This window comes from Megascapheus bottae, chromosome 17 (genome assembly GCF_031878675.1).
Source record: "Megascapheus bottae isolate mThoBot1 chromosome 17, mThoBot2.hap1, whole genome shotgun sequence".
NCBI classification, from domain to species: Eukaryota; Metazoa; Chordata; class Mammalia; order Rodentia; family Geomyidae; genus Megascapheus; species Megascapheus bottae.
The window spans coordinates 2501924-2529030 of NC_143525.1; the positions used below are offsets into that span (position 1 = coordinate 2501924).

Consider the following 27107-nt stretch of genomic DNA (forward strand, 5'->3'; position numbering starts at 1 on the left):
CTGCTAGGAGAGCCCAAGGTTTCTACTGTTTATGACAAATGAGGGAGAGTATTGGGCCTATGTTCCTTTGAATCTGGCTTACTTCACTTAATATGATTTTTTCTAAGTCTTTCCAGTTCCTAACAAATGGGGCAATGTCATTCTTTCTGACAGCAGCATAGAATTCCATTGTGTACAAATACCACATCTTGTTGATCCACTCATCAACTGAGGGATATCTGGGTTTGTTCCATATCTTTGCTATGGTAAATAATGCTGCAATGAACATCGTTGTGCTAGTGCATTTAGTGTGTCCTTGTTCACCCTCCTTCTTTTGCCTTTTATTTATATGGGACGTGTGCTCTTTCATGATGGAATGACCACTCTGTAGTTATAAAGTGCTCCCTCACTACCAAGCCACTGTGGTAGTAATGGTGATTGCTTTAGAATTGAGGCTTCCTCCATTTTCCCATCTCAAGCTTTGCCAGCCTGTGTGTGTCAACAAAGCTTCACAGGGCCAGGAAAATATAGTGATTTTTCTGGAATCAGGAGGTCTCAGCTCTGGGCAAAGCCCCAGAGCCCTTTTGACCACCCTGAGTCCAGGCACAGCAAGCACAGCTTGCAGCAGCCTGTCCTTCCTTTGGTGGGTAGCTGGTCTCTTAGAGCTGTGGTCCTGCTTTTGAAGTCAGTTATCTATGTACCCCTGCCCTGGGAAAAAAAAGAACTAAGATGACTAAAAAAAAAAACAAGCTAATGGGGGGCAGGGTAATGGTTACCAAGACATGTGAAAGGATATCAATGTATGTGAATTAATGCACCTTCTATCTGGCAAATATCATGTAACCCTTTTATTAATTACAATAAAAAATTTAAAAAAAGACAGAAAATTTAAAAAAAACAGAAAAGAAGAACAAGCTAGTAGTTCTGACCGAAAACAGAACAATTGTCGCTGCCCACCAAAACGACTCGTCAGTTCGGAAGCGGCCTGGGAATGATCGCAGACTCAAATCACTGCAAGCAGAGGTTTTTTATTTCTCTCTCCTTTCTTCTCTCTCTGCCTTTCTCCTCCTTTCTTCTCCCCTTTCCCCCTATATGCCACACTATATATATCCTTAAGCAGCCAAGAACAGTAAAGGTCATCTGCAAAGCAGCAAACAAACCTGGAAGAAATCTAGCGATCCACTCTATCCACAAGCATGGAAGAAACAAATCAACAAATGCAAACAAACTTCCTGGTCAGCAAGTACTGACTCATTAGGGAGCTGCCAGGTGCCATCTGATAATCTTACTTCCTCAGGAGGCTGAAAACAATGGTCTCCAACAAAAATCAGTTTGTTTTTCTAGAGACAGTAGTTATTTTTTGATATGTGTATACATCATGTAATAAGGAAAAGGAAACCATCGTCTCCTAAAACTGACCAGCAGTGCTACAAAATAGTGCTCTTTTCTCCTCCATTTCTTTATGGAAATGAAGAAACTAGTTTCTGTTCTTTTTTTTTTTTTTTGCCAGTATGGGGGTTTGAACTCAGGGCCTGAACACTGTCCTTGAGATTTCTCAAGGCTAGATTCCTACCCACTTGAGCCACAGCACAACTTATGGTTTTTTCTGAGTATGTTGTTCCAAGGAATTGAACCTGGGTTTTTGTGCATGCTAGGCAAGCACTCTACCACTAGGCCAAACTCCTGGCCCAAAGAAATTCATTTCTTTATGGAAACAATGGAAATAATAAACTAGTTTCTGATTTTATCCTACCTAAAATGATAGGGTAAAAGAGAGAGTAGGGATAAGAAGGTACTCAAGTATGCACTCCACACACACACACACACACACACACACACACACACACACTCACACACACAGACACACACCTCTCTTAACATTTGGTCTATCCAGTGGTAGACTATTTATTCTAAATTAAATAAATACTGAGTTATATTATATCTCATTGTAGAATTCAAGTAATGTTTTACCTCTCTTTCTTTGACCATTTCTAGATATTACAAATAAAACATCATACACCACACACACACACACACACACAGACACACACACACATGCACACATTCATATACACATAAATACAAAGTTGAATGATGTACAGAGAAAATAATATCAGCATAGGAGTATATAGAAATACTAAGACTGGTCATGAACATCTGAGAAATGGGATATTCACCTGTATGTATGTAGCCAGGTATAATTTCCCCAAAGCCTTTTCAAACTGACCCTGTAGTGATCACTGACTCCTTGGCACAAATTCGGACAGTACTCAACAATAAAAGTCACTTCCTCCTTAAGAGTGGTCCCAATTGATATTACAGAAATAACAATGAGAAATACTGTTTTATAGTAGAAAACTGTCTGTACTATCAAGGAATTATGTTCTAGAGAGTAGGAAAATGGCTTTGTTGTTTAGGTGTGCATTCTGAATCTATTATGAAGACAGGATATATTACAGAGACCTGACTGAATTGTGGACCTTACCTCAATGAGACACAAAATTATACTCAACATCATAACTACTAAAGTGACCAATATTGATAGATGATTTTGTTGTTAAAGCCAGGTCCCAGAACTTCTTGTGGGAGCTACAGGCAAATAAAGGATAATTTTGTTAAATAATGAAGGGACAGAAAAGATAAAAATGACTCAAACTCCCATTCTTCAAGGTGAGGCTCTTGCAGATTGTTAAATCACATGCCAATTTAATGCATTAAAATGCTTTCTTAATTTGTAGTTCCTCTATATCTTACTGTGTTTTAGGTCCACTGCACTCTATGGAGGAGGAATGTGGGAAACAAGCCATAACACTTTGGACTAGACTAAAGCCCCAGGTCTTCCTCCTTCAAAGTGTATCTAAATTTGAGGCCTGAAGTTTTATAGCTGTGCTCACCTCACTTGACTTCTTTTGTTCACTTTGAACTTCAGTGCTCTCATTGTTGCAGTTACCTGTTTTGCACTGGTCTCAGCTCTGGACACTTTGCCTACTTGAGATTTGCTGAGAAGCTTCAGCAGGAGGCTAGATCTAGAGATTAGCTTGGAACAGACCATCTGCACATCAGTCTCAGAGCAGTCCCATTTTCAAGGTCCAGATAAGAGAGGTGCTTTCTTATGTCAAATGCAGCTACTGACTTAGTTGCATTTCAAAATGATCGGCAAAGGATGAAAATTGGATTTGTGAGTCTGCAGGCTTGACAAGTGAATCAATGCCCAAATTAAGATATTGCCATTGTGTTTCCTTGTTTATTGAATAGATGGCATTAAATTGAATGCAGTCACACTGGATCCTAGAGCAGCAAGATTTTCCTAAATTGTTTTTAGGGAGATTTCCTTCCAGCACAAAGATGTTTGGTGCAGGGATATTTCCTACCAAAGCATTTGTTATAATCTTGTGTTTTACAGAAATGCTGTCTATAGAGGCTTTGAAAGACCATAGAGGACTGGAACAAGAGTTCTCCTGAGAACTCAGCTCTCCCCACAATGAAAAGTCCCCTTCCCGAGGCGTATTTGCAAGCTCTGGTCTAAAGTGTGAAATTTTTCCCCTGAATTTTGACTCTGTTTAGCCCTGGGTATTCTGCGGGCCCCAGGAGAGCCAGTCTTACAAAAGCAGCCATTTTGGAGGAAAGATATGATCAGATTAGAAGTCTCCATGTTTTAACACTAGAATTTAGGTAAGGTTTTCTATTTCTGACCTCATACATACAGTGGTGGACAGAGCAGTGCTGCCCACTGAGTCTGGTTTCAGGACAGAAGAGGCTGCTGCCTTTAGTTCCTCTATGCAAGCAGTTTCCCATCCATTTCCTGGGCTCCTGAACCACGTGAAGTGAGCGGCTCCAGCTCCCTTGTGGTGGAACTTCTACATTGGTTTCACTGAGCTTCCGGGAGAAAGAACAATGGCAGCCTTTCAATATTGAAGGAAGAAGTCCAACTTTCCCTTGCTTCCCCCCCTTGAAATTGCCCCCATCCATTTACTCTTTTTTCTTCTTATGGAAAATCTCATCCACATCAAAAGAATCTGTGTCATTTACCCTCTTGGCCATGTTTTTCTTTCATGTGGCATTGAGAGGTCTGTGCAGCTTTTTTCTATGTATGTGATATCAAGGAATCGAAACCGGATATTTGTGCATGTGAGGCAAGCACTCTACCACTAGGTCAAACTCCTGGCCCTGGGCAACTGCTTTTGCTGCAGCCAGATGAGACCTCAGGAAGCAAGAGTTCTCTCTAACTTCCATAGAGCCCTCATTGTAAGGCTAGGGAATAGAAATTGATGAGTTCTAGGCTCCTTCCAGTTCTCAGATCCTCACTAAAGATTTAGACTCTCTTTACCTTGAGGACTCTTCACTTTCTTCTGCTGATGTTCTGTGGGAATAAATCTGGGAACAAAGCACAATCAGGATTATCTATCAACATTAAGTACTTTCAACTGCTCATTCCTTTATTTATATACTATGAGGGGGCTTTTATGACCCCAGGAATTCTGCTCCACTAATAGATCTTTTTCTCTTCCACAGTACCCAGCTGAGGGTCTTGTCTGAAGCTAGAATTTTAATACATGGCATTTACTAATTTAGATAAAATCCAACAGAAAAGTCCTCATGATAACTGTAAAACAGTAAAGGAAATGCCCTTTAACTGATTGTAGACTTTCCTAGAAACCAAAACACCAGTATTATTATCAAATCCCAAACAACATTACTGTCTTTATTACAATTATTACTGTCATGAGGCACTCCTATTGAAGACAACCAATGTAATGAAGACATAAATACAGCACAAATGTTGGAAAGGAACCAAACTATTTTTATTTGTATATGAAATGATGGATAGCTAAAAAAAGCCTAAGAGAGCCCGGCACTGTGTCTCACACATGTATTCCTAGGTAATTAAGAGGCTAGGATCTGAAGATCAAAGTTTGACCCAGTCTGGGCAGGAAAGTATGTGAGACTCTGACTTCCAATTAACCAGAGAAAAGCCGGTTAGAAAAAAACAAACAAAGCCCAAGAGAATCAGCAAATGTGATTGGACTAACAATATGAAAATTCAGTGAAGTGGCAGAAACAAAATATGGAGATCAGCACACAAATAATAGCTTTCCTATGTACCCATGGGAATTAGAGATAAGATACAACTTATAATAGCAATAAAGGTATAGGTAAGCATTTTACAATAAACAACATAAGATGGAGCATTGCCTAATGGAAGAGTGCTTGCCTAGCAAACATGAAGCTCTGCGTTCGATTCCTCAGTACAAAATAAATAGAAAAACCTGGAAGCACTGCTGTGGCTCAAGTGACAGAGTGCTAGCCTTGAGAGCTAAGGCTCTGAGTTTCAACCTCAGAAGGGCAAAAAAATGAAAGTAAGAAGAATAAACAATAGTAAAGTTATATAAAAATCTTGGATAAAACCTCAAAATCACTGGGTGCGGATGGCTCATTCTTGTAATTCTAGCTACTCAGGAGGCTGAGATCTGATAATTATGGTTCCAAGTCAGCCCAGGCAGGAAAGTCCATGAGACTATTATCTCTAGTTAGCCCCAGAAAACCAGAAGTGGCAATGTGGCTCAAAGTGGAGGGTGTTAGGTTTGAGGGGGAAAGCTCAGGGACAGTGTGCATGTCCTGAGTTCAAAACAAAAAAATAAAAACAAAACAATAACGACAACAAAAACCTAGTGCCATGCATGGTGTCACAGCTTTAGTCAAAACTGTTTGTGAACCTGGTTATTAGTACCTCAAAGCCTAGCTACTCAGGAGGCTGAGATCTGAGCACCATGGTTCAAAGCCAGCCTGGGCAGAAAAATACATAAGACTTTAAGCTGCAATTAAGCACCAGAAGTAGAGCTATGGCTCAAAGTGGTAGAGCACTAACCTTGAGTGAGAAAGCTAAGCGATGGCATGTAGTCCCTGAGTTAAAGCCCCAAGAAGGACAAAAAAAAACAAAGCAGGGCCAGGAGTTTGGCCTAGTGGTAGAGTGCTTGCCCTAGCATGCACAAAGACCCAGGTTAGATTTCTCAGCACTACAAACTTAGAAAAAAACCAGAAGTGGTTCTGAGTCTCAAGTGGTAGAGTTCTAACCTTGGGAAAATCCAAAGGAAGTGCTCAGGCCCTGAGTTTAAGCCCAGGCCTGGCAAAAAAAGAGAAAGCAAACCAAGCAAAAACCTATTTATGAGGCAGAAATAAGAGATCTGTGGTCCCATGATGGACTCTACCTGAAAAACACTAGGTACAGTCAAAGAATTACCATCTGGAAAAAGGGAAAATAGCTTTGGTTACAGAAACATGATATATTTGGGAAATATACATGCATGTTGGTCCTTACCTCGAGACAGAAAATTATAATCAAAATCATTACTACTACAGCCAAAGATATTGCCAAGATGATTTTGTTGTTATAGCCATATCCCGGAACTTCTTGTGTTAGGTAAAAACAAACCAACAAAAGAAAAATTTTGTCAAGTAAAACAGATTAGGGGGCTGGGAGTTTGGCCTAGTTGTAGAATGCTTGTCTAGCATAAACGAAGGCCTGGGTTCAACTCCTTAGTACCACGTACATAGAAAAACCTGGAAATGGTGATGTGGATCAAGTGGAAAAGCTCTAGCCTGCAGAAAGCCTAAGACAGCCCTGAGTTCAAGCCCCCTGGAGGATTGTCCAAAAGAGAGAGAGAGAGAGAGAGAGAGAGAGAGAGAGAGAGAGAGAGAGAGAGAGAGAGAGAGAGAGAGATTAGGAGGAAGGAACCATGCAAACCCCAATTCTTTCAGGACAGGAGCTGGCAGGTTCTTATGGGATATGTTAAAAATTAATGTGTTCTATGTCTTACTAATGTGCAAAATTTCTGTGTATTTCACATTCTTTAGACCTACTTCACTCTATGAAGAAGAGTGCAGAAAACTGTCTCATGACTGGACAAATGACTTTGGACTGGACTAAAACCAGGGCAGTCCTCCTTCAAAGTGTATCTAAAGGATGGGGAAGTCAGGGTTTACAGGTCTATAGCTGTGCTCACCTCACTTGACTCCTTTCTTTCACCTTGAACTTCAGTGCTCTCATTGATATAGTTATCAGTTTTCCGTATCCCAATCAGCTCTTGACACCTTGATTTCTTGCTGTTCACTGAGAAGCTTCATCAGCAAGCCTGTTTTGGAGATGAGCGTGGAACAAGCCATCTGCACTTCAGTCTCAGAGCAGTCAATTTTCAGGGTCTGGATAACATGAGACAGGAGCTTCCTCACATCATTATTGGGAATGAGGGGCCTCAGCTGCTGGTTTAACTGCATTTCAAAATGATCAGCAAAGGATGGAAATTGGGAATGGGTGACTACGGCTTTGACAGGTGAGTCAGTGCTCATGCTGAGGTATTCCCATTGTGCTTCCTTGCCTTCAATTGGCAGCATTACCTTTAATGCAGTTACAGTCGATCCCGGAGTAACAAGATTTTCCTGAACTGTGTTTTTAGGGAGACTTCCTACTGGCACAGGAACATTTTGTGCAGGAATATTTCCTACAAAGCATTTACAATCTGGTGTTTTACAGGAATGTTGTCTATAGAAGGCTTTGAAAGAGCATAGAATTCAGGCAAGTGAGAAAGCTAAGCGATGGCATGTAGTCCCTGAGTTAAAGCCCCAAGAAGGACAAAAAAAAACAAAGCAGGGCCAGGAGTTTGGCCTAGTGGTAGAGTGCTTGCCCTAGCATGCACAAAGACCCAGGTTAGATTTCTCAGCACTACAAACTTAGAAAAAAACCAGAAGTGGTTCTGAGTCTCAAGTGGTAGAGTTCTAACCTTGGGAAAATCCAAAGGAAGTGCTCAGGCCCTGAGTTTAAGCCCAGGCCTGGCAAAAAAAGAGAAAGCAAACCAAGCAAAAACCTATTTATGAGGCAGAAATAAGAGATCTGTGGTCCCATGATGGACTCTACCTGAAAAACACTAGGTACAGTCAAAGAATTACCATCTGGAAAAAGGGAAAATAGCTTTGGTTACAGAAACATGATATATTTGGGAAATATACATGCATGTTGGTCCTTACCTCGAGACAGAAAATTATAATCAAAATCATTACTACTACAGCCAAAGATATTGCCAAGATGATTTTGTTGTTATAGCCATATCCCGGAACTTCTTGTGTTAGGTAAAAACAAACCAACAAAAGAAAAATTTTGTCAAGTAAAACAGATTAGGGGGCTGGGAGTTTGGCCTAGTTGTAGAATGCTTGTCTAGCATAAACGAAGGCCTGGGTTCAACTCCTTAGTACCACGTACATAGAAAAACCTGGAAATGGTGATGTGGATCAAGTGGAAAAGCTCTAGCCTGCAGAAAGCCTAAGACAGCCCTGAGTTCAAGCCCCCTGGAGGATTGTCCAAAAGAGAGAGAGAGAGAGAGAGAGAGAGAGAGAGAGAGAGAGAGAGAGAGAGAGAGAGAGAGAGATTAGGAGGAAGGAACCATGCAAACCCCAATTCTTTCAGGACAGGAGCTGGCAGGTTCTTATGGGATATGTTAAAAATTAATGTGTTCTATGTCTTACTAATGTGCAAAATTTCTGTGTATTTCACATTCTTTAGACCTACTTCACTCTATGAAGAAGAGTGCAGAAAACTGTCTCATGACTGGACAAATGACTTTGGACTGGACTAAAACCAGGGCAGTCCTCCTTCAAAGTGTATCTAAAGGATGGGGAAGTCAGGGTTTACAGGTCTATAGCTGTGCTCACCTCACTTGACTCCTTTCTTTCACCTTGAACTTCAGAGCTTGAACTTCCCTCCCCCGTAGCGGGAAGGCTGAGGGGGCGCCGCGACCTGCAGACCAATCAGGCGTCCTCTCAGGCGTTCCCCTTGAGGGTGGGCGCCAATAACCAGTTACAATACTGGCCTTTCTCTGCCTCAGATTTGTATAACTGGAAAGCTAACAACCCCCCCTTTAGTCAGGACCCTTCCAAACTAACCTCACTGATTGAGTCCATTCTGGTAACCCACCAGCCTACCTGGGATGATTGTCAACAGTTATTGCAGGTACTGCTGACCTCTGAAGAGAAACAGCGCGTTTTCCTGGAAGCTCGGAAAAATGTCCCGGGTGATAATGGGCGCCCTACCCAGCTGCCCAATGAGATAAATGCTGCCTTTCCCCTAGAACGTCCAAACTGGGATTTCACCGCTCTTGAAGGTAGGAACCATCTAACCCTTTATCGCCGGTTGCTTATCGCGGGTCTCCATGGGGCCTCCAGGCACCCCACCAATTTGGCTCAGGTTAAGCAAGTGACCCAGAAAAGTGGGGAGTCTCCTGCAGCCTTTCTAGAACGTTTAAAGGAGGCATATCGGATATACACTCCGTATGACCCTGAGGACCCGGCCTCTAACGTGGCCATGTCCTTCATTTGGCAGTCTGCTCCAGACATCAGGAAAAAGCTAGAGAGACACGATAATCTACAGAATCTGTCTCTCCAGGAACTCCTCAGGGAAGCGGAGCGTATCTATAATAAGCGGGAGACTCAAGAAGAGAGAGACGAGAGGCTAAGAAGGGAGGCAGAAGAGAGAGAGAATGCCAAAGACTGTGCTGGAATCTCCTGCAGAGGTAGTGTTAGGGACTCCTGTAGAGGTGGAGTGGGAATCTCCTGTGAAAATAGAGTTGAAGTCTCCTGCAGATATTGAGTTGGGGTCCACTGTGGATGGTGAGTTGGGGTCCCCTGTGGATGGTGAGTTGGGGTCCCCTGTGGATGGTGAGTTGGGGTCCCCTGTGGATGGTGAGTTGGGGTCGCCTGTGGATGGTGTGTTAAAGTCTCCTGCAAATTCTGAGTTGGGGTCTCCTGCAGATAATGAGTTGAAATCTCATAGAGATGGTGAGTTGGGGTCGCCTGTGGATGGTGAGTTGGGGTCCCCTGCGGATGGTGAGTTGAAATCTCCAGTGGATGGTGAGTTGAAGTCTCCTGCAGATACTGAGTTATAGTCTCCAGTGGATGGTGAGTTGGGGTCCCATGTGGATGGTGAGTTGGGGTCCCCTGCGGATGGTGAGTTGAAATCTCCAGTGGATGGTGAGTTAGAGTTGCCTGTGGATGGTGAGTTGTGGTCTCCTGCAGATGGTGAGACAGAAGCTTCTCAGTAGTCTGGGTTGGGATCTCTTGCACATGCTGAGTTGGAGTCTCCAGCAGAGATTGAGTTGAAATCTCCTGCCAGGGCTGTGTAGTGGTCTCCTGCAGAGCCTCACTTGAGGTTTCCTGCAAAGGCTCAGTTGGGACCTTCTGCATAGTTGAAGGAAGTTTGATCTTTGTTGTAGGTTGTGAAGTTAGATTTCCATCCTGGATGTGAAGTGGAAATGTCATTTGAGGAGGAGCTGTAGTCTCCGACAGGGATGGAGAATATTCAGCCTCAGAGGTGGGTTCTGAAATTACGGAAAGCAGACTCTAGGATCCTTTTTCCGGGTCTGGGTGAAAGAACAAATGGTTTTTCTTGTGCACTCGGAGTGTACAGAGGTGGAACATGCATTTGCAGTGATGGCTGTTCTGAAGCCTCAGCTAGAGCAATGTGCTGTGTGTCCCTTTGGAGTGGACGAGGCATGGCCTGCTTGTGGTCCTCACCTGGCTCTGGCACTGTCTCTGGGAGTCTGTCCTGCAGACTCAACTCCTCTGGCAGATCCTGACGAGAAGCAGGAAACTGACCTGACCCAGGAGGTTGCTGTGCAGCAGCATCTGTCCTGCGCAATGTGAGCATCCTAGGAGTGGGCTCCTGAGGTCCCGTTCTTCCCTGCTGGTCAGGGGTGCCGGGCGCCGCAACTGGTGCCAAGACCCGGGACCTGCGGAGGGGCCGAAGAGGATCCAGAACTTGACACGTGAAGAGGACTCCTTCTAGGTATGTTGTTCTGGGAGATTCCTGTCTGGGTGCTTAATTAAGCACCAGGATAGTCTCTCGGAGTCATCGTACAGGGAAGGAGAGACCACCAAGAGTGGGGTAAAATATAAGAGAAAACAAAAGAAAAGGATTGAGGGACTGCAGCCCTCACAAAGTACAGTGCAGGAGGAGGAGAGAGGAGAGAAGAAAAAACAGGAGGGACCAAGGAGCTCCCTCTACCCGTCCTTGAAGGAAGTTCAGGATGATAACCAGTTCTCTGCCCTGACTTTACATGATCAGGATGCAGGAGAGTCAGATCAAAGCACAGAAAATGAGGGGGAAGGGCCCCCGGAGGAGCTAAGTTCAAATGAAGAGGGAGAATTAGAGGAGCAAGCTGCCAGGTATGAGGCTGATAGATACGGCCCCAGGGGAGGATTTGGTGCAGACAATGGCCAGGGCGTTTCCCGACCTACCCCTTCTTCCCCGCCCCCCTGCGTCCCTAAGACAGGGAACTCCCTTATCGGTGCTCGTACCTGGTCTCCGCTGAAAACTTTAAAAGATCTTATGGCCTCCGCTCAACAGTACTGCACTAGTGCGTAGGCTTAAAGCCATGGCCATGACTCCCACAGACTGGTACGAAATTGGACGCTCTTGCCTAACGCATGGCCAATTCCTGGCATTTAGTGCCTCAGCAGCGGATTTGGCTGTGGCCCGGCATGGCCAAAATGTTGCTAATGGCCATCCAGAATGGACGGCGGACATGCTCTTTGGACAAGGCCTTTAGGTGGCAGATCAAATGAACTATCCCATGGAAGTGTATCGCCAGGTTAATGATATATTTTATAGGGCTTGGAAGTCCCTCTCTAACAAGGGAGAGCTTCGAGGTGGCCTTACAAAAATCATCCAGAAGCCTGTCGAACCTTTTACTGATTTTGTTGGGCGAGTTCCTGACGTTTAGTAAATTATCTAAACTCCTTGCAAAGGCAGGCTTAAACTTGGCACCAGAAAAGGTGCAATTTTCAGAAAAGGTTCAGTTTTTAGGTTCCATAATTTCTCCCACAGTTGTTACACCTCAAAAGGTGGTATTAAAGACAAAGCATTTGCATACCCTTCATGATTTTCAAAAATTAATGGGGGACGTAAATTGGGTCCGAAATTTTCTTAATGTCCCTCGCTCTGAATTGTTGCCCCTCTTTTCCTTATTGGAGGGAGACCCGGATGTTACCTCACCTAGAAAATTGACTGTTCAGGCTAAGAGTTCCATTCAGCGTCTTGAACAGGCCATAGAAAATGCACAACTTTTGCGTGTAAATCCATCAGCGCCAATCTTATTGTGCATTTTTAAAACAAAGAATTATCCTACAGGAGTATTATGGCAAGAAGGCCCATTGTTATGGTTGCATGGAAATTCTTATGGCTTAAAAACTATTCAGTATTTTCCAGAATTAGTTGCTTTGTTAGCTCTTACAGGTTGCAAGGCGTGTTTGACTCACTTTGCAAAATTTCCTGACAAATTAATTATTCCTTATACCCGGCAACAAGTACAAATATTGGCTGCCTCTGTTGACTGGTGGGCAGTTTTGGTGTGCTCCTTTCCAAATATAATTGACAATCATTATCCCAAACATCCACTGCTGAATTTTGTGCGTGAAGATTGGGTGTATTTCTATTGGCGCGTTCCACAATTCCCTGACCCTGGGGATTGTAAGGGAGGCCAGTAGAATGAACTACCTGCATTTGAGTGCAAAAGGAGCGAAATCCGGCAGAGGCATAAGCAGGGCCATTATCTGTTTTCAATTTTAATGGTTTTCCCCATGCTGCCCAGGCTTCCAAGCAATGAACTTTGACATGGGACACCCTTTCCCCTGTAAGGGCTGTGGCATGCAATATGCCAGAGAAAGTGTCCACTGAAACATGAACATATTTTGTCCTGCCAAATTCAGGCACATGAGTAACATCCATTTGCCATAAGGCATTAGAGCAAAGGCCTCTAGGATTAACTCCAATTATGAAAGAGGGATGATATACTACACAGGATTGACAAGCTTTAACAATCTCTCTAGCCTGTTGGCGTGAAATGGAAAACTTATAACGAAGGGTTTTTGCAGAAACATGATAAAGTTGATGAAAATCTCGTGCTAATTGAACAGAATTATGGGAAAGGCCCACCAGGGCTCTGGCAGTCAAATCCACTAAGGCATTGGCCTCTGACATGGGACCAGGCAAGCCAGTATGTGCCCGAATATGACCAATGAAAAAAGGATTTTTCCTTTGTAAAATTAAACTCTGAAGTTGGGATAATATATTTGAAACTGTACTGCTACCTTTTATGGAGGCTGCGACTTCCAGGGATGCCACTGCATTAACTACATATTGTGAATCAGAATATAGGTTAAAAGGCTCAGGAAATTTCCCGAATACTTCTAAAACTGTTAGACATTCAACTACTTGTGGAGTTTCTGGTTGAAAATTTAAAGTTACTGGCTCTTTTCCTTGAACTACATAGGCACCTCGGCCTGTTTTTGACCCATCTGTAAATATAATTAGGGCATTACTCAGAGGCAGTTTTTTCGTAACTTTGGGGAAATACACCCAATCTTCACGCACAAAATTCAGCAGTGGATGTTTGGGATAATGATTGTCAATTATATTTGGAAAGGAGCACACCAAAACTGCCCACCGGTCAACAGAGGCAGCCAATATTTGTACTTGTTGCCGGGTATAAGGAATAATTAATTTGTCAGGAAATTTAACAAAGCAACTAATTCTGGAAAATACTGAATAGTTTTTAAGCCATAAGAATTTCCATGCAACCATAACAATGGGCCTTCTTGCCATAATACTCCTGTAGGATAATTTTTTGTTTTAAATATGCACAATAAGATTGGCGCTGATGGATTTACACGCAAGAGTTGTGCATTTTCTATGGCCTGTTCAAGACGCTGAATGGAACTCTTAGCCTGAACAGTCAATTTTCTAGGTGAAGTAACATCCGGATCTCCCTCCAATAAGGAAAAGAGGGGCAACAATTCAGAGCGAGGGACATTAAGAAAATTTCGGACCCAATTTACGTCCCCCATTAATTTTTGAAAATCATGAAGGGTATGCAAATGATTTGTTTTCAAGACGACCTTTTGGGGTGTCACAGCTATGGGAGAAATTATGGAACCTAAAAACTGAACCTTTTCTGAAAATTGCACCTTTTCTGGTGCCAAGTTTAAGCCTGCCTTTGCAAGAAGTTTAGACAACTTACTAAACGTCAAGAACTCGCCCAACAAAATATAAGAGACTGGCTCCAGAACTCTCTGTCCCGTAATGGGATTTTCAAAAACAGGAAAAGCAGAGGCCAACCGAGACCAGGTACGGGCTTTGATAAAGGAACTTCCCTTCTTTGGGATGTAGGGAGGCGGGGCAGAGGGGGCAGGTCGAGCCTGGCCATTGTCTGCACCAAATCCTCCCCTGGGGCTGTATCTGTCAGCCTCATACGCGGCAGCCTGTTTCTCTAGCTCCTCCTCTTCATTTGAACTTAGCTCCTCCGGGAGCCCATCCCCCTCATTATCTGTGCTTTGATCTGACTCTCCTGCATCCTGATAGAGGGAGCTCCTTGGTCCCTCCTGTTTTTTCTTTTCTCTTCTCTCCTCCTCCTGCACTGTACTTTGTGAGGGCTGCAGTCCCTCAATTCCATTCTTTTGTTTTCTCTTACATTTTACCCCACTCTTGGTGGTCCCTCCTTCCTTGTACGATGACTCCGAGAGACTATCCTGGTGCTTAATTAATACCTTCCTCCCTTCTTTAATAATCTCAGTATTTCTGCCCTCCTCCAAACAAGCGCGCACCATTCTCCATATGGGCAACGTGGCGCGGGAGACCCCTCCCTTTTCTAGAGCTCTATCCAGGTCCTGGCCTAATATATCCCAACAGGCCAGTGAGAGATCTCCAGACTCCGCAAACCATGGGGCGTGTATCTCAATCTCTGTTAACACTCTATGTATTGTGCCGCGGGAAATTCTCAGCCCACGCTGTTTAAGAAGGGCTTGTAAGGGGGCACAGAAGTCCCTTATACGGCACACACTTCCTGAAGAGTTACCCATACTGATGTTTAAAGACCGAGTTAACACAAACCACAGAGGAAGAAGGATAACAAGCACCCAGACAGGAACTTCTCAGAACAACATACCTAGAAGGAGTCCTCTTCACGTGTCAAGTTCTGGATCCTCTTCGGCCCCTCCGCAGGTCCCGGGTTTCCGGCACCAGTTGCGGCGCCCGGCACCCCTGACCAGCAGGGAAGAACGGACACCACCCGAGGATCCTTCCTGTATCACGCTTTTAATGAAGAGCCACTTGGTTAAAGGGAGAGCTGAAGCAGAGGAGCGCGGGGCAGGGAAATGCAGCTGCTTATAAACAATCAAAGAACGCGGAACTTTTTCCATTGGCTGCTGTGTTGCTAGGATACACTATGGCAGAACAAAACTCAGGATTGGTCAGGCCTCTGACGTCATACGCGCAGACTCAGCGGAGCGAGCAAAGGCTCTGCACTCACACACCAGATAAGGGGAACTAAGAAATTTGTATACAATGAGCGAGGCAGGGGACAGGCACCGTCTCGGCTGCTCCGGCTCCCCACAAGAAACTCCACAAGTAGTTGAATGTCTAACAGTTTTAGAAGTATTCGGGAAATTTCCTGAGCCTTTTAACCTGTATTCTGATTCACAATATGTAGTTAATGCAGTGGCATCCCTGGAAGTCGCCGCCTCCATAAAAGGTAGCAGTACAGTTTCAAATATATTATCCCAACTTCAGAGTTTAATTTTACAAAGGAAAAATCCTTTTTTCATTGGTCATATTCAGGCACATACTGGCTTGCCTGGTCCCATGTCAGAGGCCAATGCCTTAGTGGATTTGACTGCCAGAGCCCTGGTGGGCCTTTCCCATAATTCTGTTCAATTAGCATGAGATTTTCATCAGCTTTATCATGTTTCTGCAAAAACCCTTTGTTATAAGTTTTCCATTTCACGCCAACAGGCTAGAGAAATTGTTAAAGCTTGTCAATCCTGTGTGGTTTATCACCCCTCTTTTATAATTGGGGTTAATCCTAGAGGACTTTGTTCTAATGCCCTGTGGCAAATGGATGTTACTCATGTACCTGAATTTGGCCGAGTAAAATATATACATGTCTCTGTGGATACCTTCTCTGGCATAATGCATGCCACCGCCCTTACTGGAGAAAAGGTGTCACATGTCAAAGTCCATTGCTTGGAAGCCTGGGCAGCATGGGGAAAACCATTAAAATTGAAAACAGATAATGGCCCTGCTTATGCCTCTGCCGGATTTCGCTCCTTTTGCACTCAAATGCAGGTAGTTCATTCTACTGGCCTCCCTTACAATCCCCAGGGTCAGGGAATTGTGGAATGCGCCAATAGAACACTTAAACAACTTTTATTTAAACAAAAGGAGGGAATAGGCCGAGATGCCTCCCCCAGAGAAAGGCTGGCCATTGCACTGTTTACCTTAAATTATGTAACAGTGGATGACAATGGACAATCAGCTGCTGATCGGCATGCTGGCAAAATGGCAATACCACCCACACAAAAAGTAATGTTGAAAAATGTTATCGATAATAAATGGTATGGACCGGATCCTGTAAATCAGAGATCCAGGGGAGCTGTTTGTGTTTTTCCACAGGGACAGGAATCCCCCCATTGGGTGCCGCAGCGCCTCGTAAGGATATTGGAGGAAAATCAAACGCCTAAAGAGGACGATGCGAAACAAAATCCTGGGAATAACCCTGTTAATAATTCTTCTGCTGCCACGACTTTGGATGAAGAGACAGAAGGGAAAAAGCAACAAGGAAAAGACGATGTGGGCAGTGATGAAGACCTTTCCATTACCAATGCCTGTGACTAATGCTTCTTCCGTTTTCCCCTTTGTGCCACCAATTCTTCCTTGCAACTTCCCTAGGACTGCAAGGTTCCCTATGCCTTACCCTGTCAAAAAATCTGTCCTTCTGTGTTAGGCTGGTTTCTCAAAAATTGGGTCGCTCTGATTAATGTATAGTTCTGGCAAGGGAAGGGTTGTGGGGTTTTCTGCACTTGTTCCAGAGGCGGACCTTCCTGTTTATGTTTTTACTCTTTAAAGCTTCAAGTAATGATAGTATTTTAAATTGTTCTGCCATAGAGTGTAAATTGAGTCAATGCTGGAGCCGTTGCCTACATTTGTTCCAGTTCCTGTGAATGTTTGTTGCAGTTTGTTTTGGGTTTTGTGTCTTTAGCCTTTGGTTGCTCTGCCGAATGAGGTCTCGCAATAAGAGAGAGAGAGCAATGCTTGTTCATGCACTCACTGCCTTGGAGCAGGGACACTCCCCCAAAATTTGGCTTGCAGCTTTAAAGGTCAACTAAAACTGTCCTGTACTGCCTTTGCACCCTCGAGACCTTAGTCTATTGCACGAGGAATAGGAGTATAGGCAGCCAAGAGTTGTGAAATGATGGACAAAGTACCACTCCTGACCCTAACAGGTCAGGGAGAGCATGTGCGTCAGCATATGGGTCTGCGCCCCTAGCCCATCTCCACAAAGGGAAAAGAGGACCTGAAGGGGAGGGATCCAGAGTTGATCGCCTGGGTCACTCCTCTAGAGTAGGACCTCAAGTTTTACTTTGGAGGACAGCACCTCTACTCTCTTCACAACAGGTATGTTGGCCTGCTGCATTAAAACAGAAAGGGGGAGATGTGGGGAGCCGGAGCGGCCGACATTACAAGACGGCGCCTGTCCCCTGCCTCGCTCTTTGTGAACAACTTCTTAGTTCTCCTTATTTGGTATGTGAGTGCGGAGCCTTTGCTCGTTCCACTGAGTCTGCGCGTATGACGTCAGAGGCCTGACCAATCCCGAGTTTTAAAATGACTCTGGCAACAGAGCAGCCAATGGCAAAAGCCCCGTGTTCCTTGATTGTTTATAAGCAGCTGCATTTCCCTGCCCCGGGCCCCTCTGCTTCAGCTCTCCCTTTAATCAAGTTGCTCTTCAATAAAGCGTGATACGAGAAGGATCCTCGGGTGGTGTCCGTTCTTCCCTGCTGGTCAGGGGTGCCGGGCGCCGCACTCATATATACATATATATACATATACTTGTGTATATATAACATATATATTCATATTATATTACATATAAGATGCATTTTTCTTTAAAGCAGGATATTGATTTGATGTTAGAAAAGAACAGTATGGCACATTAGAGATTATCAGCAATCTAGAAGGAATGATTTTCTTTCCTGTACTGCTGTGTAAAGTCAGGATTTTGTACTTGTTAACCTGTTTAGCTTAGTCACATTTTTTTGGATACAAAAGTATTTATTTTATGAAATTGGTATTTAAAATAAACTTTTCATCTGTCTACTCACAAAATCTAATTTAAAACATGATACATTTCTCTCTAGCTGATTTGATGCTATGCTTTACAAACAATACTCACTTATTATTTTTTATTAAGAACCTGTACTAAAGAAGTTTTTGTTTTATCAGAAAGCATTTCCCTTTTCTTATAGAGTGCTTCTTAAATGAAGACACCAACAAGAACTACTTTCAGATGGTACAGAATTTCTTATTTCTTGAAGACTCTGTGGTTGACCACTTCTTCATTAGTTACCTGCAGCAGCAAAACACCTTCCTTACTACCAACACCACTGAAGGAACCAAGAAAAGCTTTATTAATGATCACTTGGCTTGCCTCAGCTGTTGAAATGAAGCACTTTATAGTCTTTGTGGCAGCAGAATATACTTGTCCATGGTTCCTATCAATGCTAAAATTCCAGCAGGGAAAAAAATGATATGTTAAGCACCCAAATCTTCATGGAGAGGGGAGGGGGGAGAAAGAAGGAACAAAAGGGAAAAACAACCAAAATAATTTAAGTATGACAAATTGGAAAACAGGGTTTATAGAATTAAACCTGTTTGTGTTTATATATTGTTAAACTCAATTTATAGCTATGTTAAACTACGTAAGAACCACTATACTAATGAAAGACCATTGAAGAGTTATTAGTTTATCTTTTAGGGAAGAAAATTAAGAAAGAAAAAGTAAATAAGACCTTACCTAAAGGAGTTTAACTGAAGCTTAGAACTATCTTGCTCTACCCCTCAGCTTTTGTTGGCATCCTTATAAACTACTGTAGTAACAGCTTTGTTGAAGCAGCACAGTTTTTTAAGACTGGCGGAATTTAGTAGCCGTCAAGAGTTCTCTTGTACTACACTTGTGTCCCTGAAGAGTACCTTGTTGGGGTTATTTGCTTTCCTTGCATTGAAGAAGCAGCATCTAAAAGATCTAAAAAGGTGTTTCTCCTTGCAGAGATATCCCTTAAGTTATCTAGATAATTTAATCCTGATGAATTGCAGACAACACACTTACATCTGACCAGCATTTATCTTACAGAGACATAACAATGGACCTTAATTATACTACCCACTCCTTAACTTATTTAAAACAAAAAGTCTATAATTACACAAATTTCCTTTAGAATTATTTTATTAAATCATAAATGTACAACAGCTTCTTAACTCTACACACGCACTTAAATTTTTAAAGGAAAAACGTTATGTCTTTTTTTTTTTGCCAGTCCTGGGCTTGAGCTCAGGGCCTGAGCACTGTCCTTGGATTTTCTCAAGGCTAGAGCTCTACCACTTGAGCCTCAGCACCACTTCCAGCTTTTTTCTATGAATGTGGTACCGAGGAATCGAACCTGGGTCTTCATGCATGCTAGGCAAGCACTTTAACCACTAGGCCAAACTCCCGGCCCTATGTTATGTCTTATTACACCATGAACCTGGTTAATAGCTTCTCAAACTTACAAATTTAACATTATCAAAGAAGGAATGCTTCTAAACTCTTACAAAGACCACTAGAAAGAAACAACAAGTATAAAGCTAAGAAACTGTCTCAAAGGCATTTGTTTTTGTTTTTTACAATCCTTCCTCCACAGTAAGGTTATTAAATAATCAAATCCATTCACAAAATGGCTCTCTGCATCTGCTCTGGTGTCTTCTGCCATATCACTGCATATTTATGCATGACTGAGATAAGAGTTTCCTTAACATTGTTATTTCGATAACCTGAAGCTGTTCTGTTACCTCTGGGCTCTCATCCTCTCCTATTTATACAGTGAAGCCTGTTTCAACAGAAATAAAGAGTAAAAAAATAGGTTATGAAATTATCCATCTAACCAGATTTTAAGGAAAGATAACATGATCATAAAAAGCTTTTACTCTTGCTGCTAGGACTCCCAAGATAATAATTGTAAAACTCAAAAACTACTTACCCATGTAAAGGAAGAAGCTCAGTATTGGCTCCTCCCACCATAACCACCACTTCCACCACTGCCTCCAGGACCATAGTTTTCTCCACCATATGGTCCCCCCATATTCCTGCTACCACCATAGTTTTCACTCTTCATTGGACCATAGTTAGAAGGTTGCTGGTTGTAATTTCCAAAATCATTGTAATTTCCACTTCCATAATTTCTTCCTCCATAATTGTCATAACCACCTCCGTAGCCCCCACCCTGGTTGCCATATCCAGGTCCTCCACCACATCCTCCTCTTCCTCCTCCATAACCAGGGCTACCTCCAAAATTGCCACCTCCAGGTCCTCCTCCATACCCATTATAGCCATCCCCAAATCCACATCCACTTCCATATCCATCTCCTCTTCAACTCTTAGAACTTTGGACCTCCCGCATTTCTTGTTTAGACAACACCTTTCTTACTTCTGCATTATGACCATTGATAGTGTGGTATTTTTGCCACACAATTTTATCCACAGGATCATGGTCATCAAAAGTAACAAAGCCAAACCCTCTTTTCTGTCCAGACTGTCTATCAGTAATTATTTCAATGGTATCAATTTTTCCATATTCTTCAAAGTAAATCCCTAAAGTGATATTCCTCAGTATCTTCTTTAATTCCACCAACAAACAGTTTCTTCACAGTCACATGAGCCCCTGGTTTTCCAGACTCCTCTCTTGCTACAGCACGTTTTGGCTCAACCACTCTCCCATCAAATTGAATGAGGCCTGGCGGCCATGGCAGCATCAACTTCAGCCATAGATGAGAAAGTTACAAAACCAAATCCTCTTGATCTTTTGTTTGCGGGATCCCTCATAACCACACAGTCTGTGAGCTTTCCCCATAGCTCATAGTAGTTTCTCAAACTTTCTTCTGTGGTTTCAAAGCTTAAGCCACCAATAAAGAGTTTACGGAACTGTTCCTGTTCTCTCTCCATGGCGCATTCAGTCCCTTCAGCCCGATTTCCCGCAGCCTAGCGAGATGAGAGAGATCCCAGCGGATGAACACAAACCGGACTCGTCCTGGCGCTGTAGTGAGAGCTGTGGCTGCTCGAGAAACCACCACCACCGAGAGCACCTCCGCACAGGACTCACATTTGTTGTAGGTCGTGGGACTTGGACTCTGGACCTGGGTGCTGTCCCTGAGCTCTTCAGCTCAAGTTACCACCCTACCACTTCAGCCACAGTGCCACTACTTCCTTGAGTCACATTTCTAGCCTAGCTTTTTTGCTATTTATTTTGGAGATGGATTCTTAAGACCTTTTCCCGACTGGATTCAAAGCAGCGAGGAGTGATTTAGTGTGTGTGTGTGTGTGTGTGTGTGTGTGTGTGTGTGTGTGTGTGTGTGTGTGTGTGTATGCAAGGCTGGTGTTGGGCTTACACTTCTCATGGCAGAGGGTACATTGTTCTTTCCATCAGGAAGAGAAACATACTGGAATGTAGCAGCTTGCAGCCATTAGAGGGGCAGGACAGGAGGTACAGGCTTGTATTGAGGTCAAATGCAGCCTAGTTTAGTGATAGAGTACTTGCCTAGAATGCATAAAATTCTGGGTTTGATTCCTCACTACCACATAAACAGAAAAGGCTGGAAGTGACACTGTGGCTCAAGGGATAGAGCCAAAAAGGAGCTCAGGGACAGTGCCCAGGCCCTGAGTTCAAGCCCCAGGTCTGGCACAAAAAAAAATTCAGCCCTGGCCTCTGGGCTGGATTGAATTCAGAAAGCAAGTGCCCAGAGGGGAGGGAGGTAGGGCTGGAAATAGGCCAATTCATTGACCTGTGTCCTGTGTCCCTTAGCATCTACTGTCCGTTAAGTGTGTGTCCCTTCCCTTTTTGGGGGTTTTCAGTTTGGTATTTCTGCAGAACTGGTTTTAGACTAGGTGAGTCTGAGGATGTTTGGTACAGTGGATAGTTGAAGAGGAACAAAACAGGTAAGATTATATATTGTCTTGGTGGCAAATTCATTTTAAACAAGATGGGAAATATAGCTTGTTTTGGGTGCTTTCTTGTTTTTCTTCTATGAACATCTTGGCAAAAGAACAATGATTCTGAAGCAGAGCAGTTCTAGTCACTGTGAGAAGCCCAAATAAAAATCAATGTCTCCTTCCCTCCCAAAGAAGAGTATAGTGTTTCTGGACACAACTGGCCCAGGTAGAGAATTAGTGGCATAGGACAAGCTCGCCTTGCTTCGAAACCTACCACACTTAATGTACCTTCTCTGTGTCCACTGAAGTTGTGCATAGGTACTAAAACGTGGAGCCATGAGAAACCCCACAAAACAATCCCTCATCTGCTTTGCAGGATGCTATGTTTCCTGGTCTCGTGGTCTCTTACTTTCCAGGCTCTTGGGCTCTCTGAAAGGTCTATAGTACATTTATCTCCTCTGAGTGTTCTGGCATGGGTCCTGCAATGAGGTGAGAGAATCAGAAATGATCAACTCACAAATGTACATATACTTTTCCACAAAAGATTTCATACATGAACCATGAGATAGCCAATAAGGGTCCAGAACAAAAAAGCCACATGTTACCATGTGACTTGAATGAAATAAAAGCACCAGCAAAATGCTATGGGATGAAGAAAAGCTGATTAGTTTCTAGGTTTATGTCATCTGTGAATAGGTGAATAGCAATTAGGGGCTCAAAGTTTAGTTTAAGTTCAGTCTTTGATCCCCTGTCTTTGTTTTACAAGGGTTTCTGATAACAGAACCTCCCTCTTGGTTTGTTTTTAGATGATCCTCTACATCCTGTGGTTCTGTTGGGTTTGAATTACTGGTTTAAAGCCCCATCTCAGATTTTGCATAGAACCATGGTCAGACAGTGACAGCATTCTCTTCCCTGTTCTGTGGTCCAATTAGGTGACAGGCCTTCTGAGGGAAACTGTTTTTTTTTCTTTCTGAGTTATTTCCTGACCATTATTATAGAGTGGGAATTAATGATCACTGTCTTTAACAATGTCTTGCCATTGTTTTGACACTTGCCAAATAATAATTGAGTAAAGCAGATGGGAAGGAAGAGGATGCACAGGCACCCTTAAGTCCTTTAGTGTCCTCTATAGGTGAGCCTACATAAAGTCTATCATATTTTTGAGACAATCTCTTATTATATAGCCCAGGTTGGTCTAGAAATCATGGTCTTCTTTCCATCATATCCCACGTGGTACTATCAACTGCCACCCCACCTTTTCTACCACTTCAGGTTTCATTATATTTTAGTTAAGATTTCTTTCACAAGCAAATTAAAACCTAAGTAATATTGTTTTTGAACTTGTGGAAGTTCTTTAGTCCCTGGGGCCTTAGTTACCTGTTATTTGGGAAGAATAAAACTGACCACCCAGGTAGTCATAAGGTTTAAATACCATACCTACATAGTAAACACAGACATCTAGAATGATAAAATCATTTTACTTTTGGAAGGCAGGATTTATTTGCTCTGCAAACAGCCTGGGCCACACCTGCTTTTAGAGCACTTGTTGTGACTGACCCTGTCAGGATGTGCAGTTACAGACTGGAAGCCAATGATCCAGGAGTTGGCCTTTTGAACAGAGCCACTTGGACTCTTCTGTCCCTGTTTAATCAGTACATCTTTTCTCTGAAAAGGAAGAGTTGAAGCCTTTGTCAGAGGTTAACATTTCCAAGTTTTTGTGGAAGAAAAGATCCCATAACACCCAGCACTTTCCCTCTCTGAACCCCAGTTTGTGGAAGAGGTGATGGAGGTGGTGGTGGTGGTGGTGGTGGTGGTGGTGGTGGTGACATCTCTATGGAAATTCTGATTGGTTTCCTGGGGGAAAAAAGCAATGCCAAGCTTTTAGTCTTGAAGGGAACAACCAGACTTTCCCTTGCACCCTTCACTCCCAATCTATGCCTTCTTAGCTAGGATTGTTAACTTACTTGATATTCCCCCTTGTTTCTTCTGGAAAACCTCATCTTCATCAGAGGAGTCCTTGTCATGTAGCTTCTTGGCCATGTTTTTCTTGCTTGTATCAATAAGAGGTCTGTACATATCCCTCAGCCAAAGTTAAAAAGAAGCCCTCCTAGGAAAGTCAAGGGGAACATAATTTTCTGGCCATAGCACCACATCCTCTCCAATTAACTTGCCCCTCAGATTCCGAGGAGCCCCTTAGGGGAAAAGAAATAGACAATTACTGACAGCTCATGCTATTTTATGTGTGCCACTATGTACATCTCATGTGTTACTGGAACAAACACCTGTTCATTATCACAAACACCTGCTCATTATCACAATAACCAAAGGCTCCCTCATTCTGAATCTGTGGAATCAATTCCATGCACACAGACAGGACCTGCAGGAGCTCTCCAAGCCTGTCCCGAAGGTCCCTACAGTACCTCTAGGGAGAATTTTGCATGTGACTTGGCCTGCAACATAGCTATACTTGTCAGCCCATCTTACCTTTTTTCCCCCAAAAGTCCCTGTGCATAACCACCTGCATAATCATACTAAGCAGAAGTATTTATTCTCCTCCACAGCCTTTCACTCAGTTCTCTTTGGATTTAATCTCCCATAGGTCATTTGTTGGGCTGAAGGAAGGAAGGATGAAAGAGGAGAGGGAGAGCTGTCTGTTTTCTCCTAGCTGCTTTATCATACAAGTTGAATCACAGCAAGCCACTGCATAAATTGAAAGCATAGGTTTAGAGATTTTCATCTCTGAAAGGCTACCATGGTGACTGACGCATAAAATCAGGGCATGACAAATACTTAAAAACAAGCTATTACAATATCTCAGCGTCTGTGCCAATTCCCATTTCTTCACCCACCCCCCTCCTTTTGCCTTTTATTTATATGGGACGTGTGCTCTTTCATGATGGAATGACCACTCTGTAGTTATAAAGTGTTCCCTCACTACCAGGCCACTGTGGTGGTAATGGTGATTGCTTCAGAACTGAGGCTGCCCCCATTTTCCCATCTCACGCTTTGCCAGCCTGTGTGTGAGTGAACAAAGCTTCACAGGGCCAGGAAAATATAGTGATTCTTCTGGAATCAGGAGGTCTCAGCTCTGGGAAAAACTCTAGAGCCCTTTTGACCACCCTGAGTCCAGGCAGAGCAAGCACAGCTTGCCGCAGCCTGTCCTTCCTTTGGTGGGTAGCTGGTCTCTTAGCAGCTGTGATCGTGTTTATGAGGTCAGTTGTCTATATACCCCGCCCTGGGAAAAAAAAGGATGTGGACACTTTCATTAAAGTTACCTAAGATGTCTCAAAAAAATTCAAAAAACAAAAAACAAGCTAGTAGTTCTGAGTGAAAACAGAACAAAAATCAGTTTGTTTTTCTAAGACAGTAGATATCTTTTTGATATGTGTATACATCACGTAATAAGAAGGATTCCATGGTCTCCTAAAACTCACCAGCAGTGCTACAAAATAGTGTTCTTTTCTCCTCCATTTCATTATGGAAATAAAGAAACTAGTTTCTTTTCTTTTTTTTTCATTGCCATGGGGGTGTGAACTCAGTGCCTGATCACTGTCCTTGAGCTTTCTCAAGACTAGATCCCTGCCCACTTGAGCCACAGCACACTTTTGGTTTTTTCTATGTATGTTGCTCCAAGGTATTGAACCTGGGTCTTTGTGCATGCTAGGCAAGCACTCTACCACTAGGCCAAACTCCTGGCTCCATGAAACACGTTTCTTTATGTAAACAATGGAAATAATAAACTAATTTCTGATTTTACCCTACATAAAATGATATAAAGTTTGGGGTAAAAGAGAGAGTGGGGATAAGAAGGTACTCAAGTATGCACTCAACACACACACACACACACACACACACACACACACACACACACACACACCCCTCTTAACATTTGGTCTATCCAATGGTAGCCTATGTATTCTAAATTAAATAAATACTGAGTGGTATTATATCTCATTGTGGAATTCAAGTAATGTTTCACCTCTCTCACTTTGACCATTTCTAGATACTACAAATAAAACACCCTAGACAAGCACACATGCACACATTCACATACATATAAATACAAAGTTGAATGAAGTACAAAGAAAATAGAATCAGCACAGGAGTATATAGAAATACTAAGACTGGTCATGAACATCTGAGAAATGGGATATTCTCCTGTATTTATGTAGCCAGGTATAACTTCCCCCAAGCCTTTGCAAACTGACCCCATGCTGATCACTGACTCCTTGGCACAAATTTGGACAGTACTCAACAATAAAAGTCACTTCTTCCCTAAGAGTGGTCCCAATTGATATTACAGAAATAACAATGAGAAATACTGTTTTACAGTAGAAAATTGTCTGTACTATCAAGGAATTATGTTCTAGAGAGTAGGAAAATGGCTTTGTTGTTCAGGTTGTGCATTCTGAATCTATTATGAAGACAGGATATATTATAGAGACCTGACTTTATTGTGGACCTTACCTCAATGAGACACAAAATTATACTCAACATCATAACTACTAAAGACACCAATATTGATAGATGATTTTGTTGTTAAAGCCATGTCCCGGAAATTCTTTTGGGAGCTACAGGGAAATAGAGGATAATTTTGTTAAATAATGAAGGGATGGAAAAGATAAAAATGATTCAAACTCCCATTCTTCAAGGTGAGGTTCTTGCAGATTGTTAAATCACATGCCAATTTAATGCATTAAAATGCTTTCTTAATTTGTAGTTCCTCTATATCTTACTGTGTTTTTAGTCCACTGCACTCTATGGAGGAGGAATGTGGGAAACAAGCCATAACACTTTGGACTAGACTAAAGCCCCAGGTCTTCCTCCTTCAAAGTGTATCTAAATTTGAGGCCTGAAGTTTTATCGCTGTGCTCACCTCACTTGACTTCTTCTGTTCACTTTGAACTTCAATGCTCTCATTGATGCAGTTTCCTGTTTTGCACTGGTCTCTGCTCTGGACAATTTGCCTTGAGATTTGCTGAGAAGCTTCAGCAGGAAGCTAGATCTAGAGATTAGCTTGGAACAGACTATCTGCACATCAGTATCAGAGCAGTCCCATTTTCAAGGTCCAGATAA

The 27107-nt window shown here is 42.8% G+C and overlaps 1 protein-coding gene, 2 long non-coding RNA genes and 1 pseudogene across 12 annotated transcripts in view; 1 reads left to right on the forward strand and 3 right to left on the reverse strand.

The window, feature by feature from the left end:
• The window catches only part of LOC150050789 (uncharacterized), a 203156-nt gene that overhangs the window by 38655 nt on the left and 137394 nt on the right, over nucleotides 1–27107 (forward strand). The window contains exons 1-2 of one of the 8 annotated variants that reach the window (XR_016538247.1): nucleotides 10391–10807; nucleotides 16469–17823. The exons of 6 other annotated variants lie outside the window; for them this stretch is intronic. The gene's annotated coding sequence lies outside the window, so the exon portion shown is untranslated. Of the gene's footprint in view, nucleotides 1–10390; nucleotides 10808–16468; nucleotides 17824–27107 lie in introns of those variants that run through there. One more of the 8 variants, XR_016538243.1, reaches the window with a different exon arrangement.
• LOC150050793 (uncharacterized) lies at nucleotides 2712–7543 on the reverse strand. The gene is made up of 3 exons (XR_016538261.1): nucleotides 6981–7543; nucleotides 4307–4353; nucleotides 2712–3855 (listed from the first exon to the last, which is right to left on the reverse strand). It is a non-coding gene; the product is annotated as an uncharacterized LOC150050793 (long non-coding RNA).
• LOC150050794 (heterogeneous nuclear ribonucleoproteins A2/B1 pseudogene) lies at nucleotides 19627–21047 on the reverse strand (annotated as a pseudogene). The gene is made up of 2 exons (XR_016538228.1): nucleotides 20086–21047; nucleotides 19627–19935 (listed from the first exon to the last, which is right to left on the reverse strand). The product of XR_016538228.1 is annotated as a heterogeneous nuclear ribonucleoproteins A2/B1 pseudogene (transcript).
• Nucleotides 23489–27015, reverse strand: LOC150050795 (uncharacterized). 2 transcript variants are annotated; one of them, XR_016538253.1, is made up of 3 exons: nucleotides 26908–27015; nucleotides 23996–24643; nucleotides 23489–23885 (listed from the first exon to the last, which is right to left on the reverse strand). It is a non-coding gene; the product is annotated as an uncharacterized LOC150050795 (long non-coding RNA). The 2 variants fall into 2 exon arrangements; XR_016538252.1 differs by lacking the exon at nucleotides 26908–27015 and adding an exon at nucleotides 25035–26051 and having other exon boundaries at nucleotides 23996–24223.